This window comes from Sturnus vulgaris, unplaced genomic scaffold, assembly GCF_052056855.1.
Source record: "Sturnus vulgaris isolate bStuVul1 unplaced genomic scaffold, bStuVul1.hap1 Scaffold_172, whole genome shotgun sequence".
NCBI lineage: Eukaryota > Metazoa > Chordata > Aves > Passeriformes > Sturnidae > Sturnus > Sturnus vulgaris.
Genome location: NW_028276089.1, coordinates 102,501 through 105,000, shown reverse-complemented (window position 1 = coordinate 105,000; position 2,500 = coordinate 102,501). Strand labels below are relative to the sequence as shown.

Here is a 2,500-nt window from a genome sequence, read left to right as displayed (position 1 = left end):
TGGCCCCCCCGGACGGCGATTGATCGTCAAGCGACGCTCAGACAGGCGTAGCCCCGGGAGGAACCCGGGGCCGCAAGTGCGTTCGAAGTGTCGATGATCAATGTGTCCTGCAATTCACATTAATTCTCGCAGCTAGCTGCGTTCTTCATCGACGCACGAGCCGAGTGATCCACCGCTAAGAGTTGTCTGGCTTTCGGGACCGCTCGCGTGAAGCGGCCCCTTTTCTGTTTCTGCAGGGACGCGCGCGCCCCCGCGCGCCCCGCTTCGACCGTACGAGCACACACAAACGGAGGAGGAGGAGGAGAAAGCGCGGGGCAAAAAAGAGAAACCCCGCGCAACGCTCCGAAGGTCGGCCAAAGAAAGGCGGAGGGGCCCGCGCCCCCGACCGCCTCCCCCCGCGAGGGGAGACGCCGCCTCGCGTGCCGTCCTTCGGAGGCGGCCCAGGCGCCCGGGCTCGGCCCGACCTCCGCGCGGAGGGGCTTGTGCGGCAACGCGCCGGACCGCGGGGGGCACGGTGGCCCGCCCGGCCTCTCGATCACGGGACGACTACGCGTTCGCGGGCCGGGGGCGCGACCGCCGGCCCCCGCCGCTCCCGGCTCACTCCCTGGCTTCTCCTTTTCACCGCTCCGCCGACTCGCGGAACGCCGCCGCGCCAAAACGCGGGGGCCGGCTCTCCCGCCAGCGGCCCCTGAACGTCGCCCGAAACGCCACGCGGCGGCGGGACCGTTCCGCCGGCGCAACCCCTGGCGCGGGACCGCTTGCCCGCCGGAAGGCGAACGCCCGGCGGGCCGCGCTCCGCCACCGGCGCCGGAGGCGGGACGCCGCCGAGACCCGAGCCGGCATCGCGGAGCGCCCGAGGTCTGCCGCTCGGCAAAACCCCTCCGCCACCCGCGGCCGCACTCCCGGGACCGCCGCCGCTTCGCACCGCCGAGCTGCCCTTCCGCGAGCACGCGCCCAGCGGGCAGGCGTACGGCGGCTGAGCCGGGGGGCACCGCCCGCTCCCCTCGTTTCCACTCGGGGACCGGACGGGGAAGCGCCCCCGCGGCCGCCCCGCACGCCTCCCCTTTTTTTTGGCCCACACGCGGCCGGGAAGGGCGACGGGGAAGCGGACGGGCGGGGCCCGGGCCGGGACGGCCGCCGGTGAAGGCGGGCGCCTCGCGGCCGACCGTCCCCCCCCCCCGGGGGGGGCGGGGACACTCGCCGAGCGGCGACGCCGCCGCTCGGCACGGGGTCGCCCGCGCCCGCCGGACCTCCGGCGATGGAGGAGCCGGCCGAGCGCTGCGCCCCAACGGGCGGGGACAGCGCTCCGAGTCAGGGGTGGCCGGCGGCCGGCGCCGCCGCGGTGCGGTTCGAGGCGACAAGGCCGTCGAGGCGAGAGGCGCGCGGTCGCGCCTGACGCGGCGCCGCCCGCGAGCCCGCGGCGGCGGCTAAGGAGAAAGAGCGAGAGAGCGCGGCGGGCCCCGGCGGCCGCAACCCCGCAGCTGAGGTAGGTAAGGCAGAGAGCGCGCGCCCTCTGCCGGCGTCGCCCCGCATCGCAGAGGCCAGCGGGGTCGGCCCCCCGCGGCCGATCGCGCGCCGCGGCCTCTCCGCCGAGACCGGGCCGCAGAGAGGGGGGGGGCAGGGCGCCCCTTCCCCGGCCCGGCACGGGTGGCCCCCGCGCGCGGGCAAGCGCGGCGGGACGCCGACGACGGCGAGCGCGGCCGGTCGCGACGGACACGCCACCGCAGGGGATCGGCGGGAGTAGCTCCCCACCCCTCGATGGCGCCCCGCGCCGCCACCGCCCGACACCCGCTGCCGCCGCCGCCACCGCCGCCGCCGCCGCGGCGGGGCCGTGCCGGGCCGCCCGAGTCTTTAAACCTCCGCCCGGCTCGGCGGCCCTTTCGGCCCCCAACAGGCGTTTGACGACGCCGAGGGAAACCGGCAGGAGACCGCCGAGGCGCGAAGCGCTAGGTACCTGGCCCTGGGGTGAGGGAAACGACCTGCATGGCCCCGCCGGGGTGCCTCCCCCGCTGCCACCCTCGGGGGAGCGTCCACCGGCGGGGGCGCGCCCGACGTCCGCTGCCATCACCGCGGCAATCCTTCTCGGGGCCCGGGGTTTCCCTCAGTAGCCCGGCGCTGCGCCCGAGAGGACCACCGCGGCTCGGGCCGCCCCGCCGGCGCGGGGAACACGGCCCAGCCACCGAGAAACCTCGCACACCCCCGGCCGAGAGAGGCCACGGCGACGACGGTGCGGACCGTCGCCGCCGCGCCACCCGGCGGCGGCTCGCGCACGTGCGCGCTCCCCCTGGAGGCGCGACCCGGAACTGCCGGAGCCCGGCCCTCGGGAGCTCCTCTGCCGCGCGAGGAGGCCGCTCGGCCAAGGAGAGCGGGATTTTGCCGGGCGGCAAAGCCCCGCGTCCCCCCCCGCGCTCTGGGGAAGGGCCGGAGGAGCCGCCTCCTCCGAGCCCCGAAGGCCTTCCCGCGCGCACCCTTTTTACACACGTTGGCCATCGCCTTGCGC

General features: G+C 77.1%; 1 non-coding gene across 1 annotated transcript; it reads right to left on the bottom strand.

The window, feature by feature from the left end:
- Positions 1-31: 31 nt before the first annotated feature.
- Positions 32-184, bottom strand: LOC148218640 (5.8S ribosomal RNA). Its single transcript, XR_015800278.1, has one exon. It is a non-coding gene; the product is annotated as a 5.8S ribosomal RNA (ribosomal RNA).
- Between the last annotated feature and the right edge of the window lie 2,316 nt (positions 185-2,500).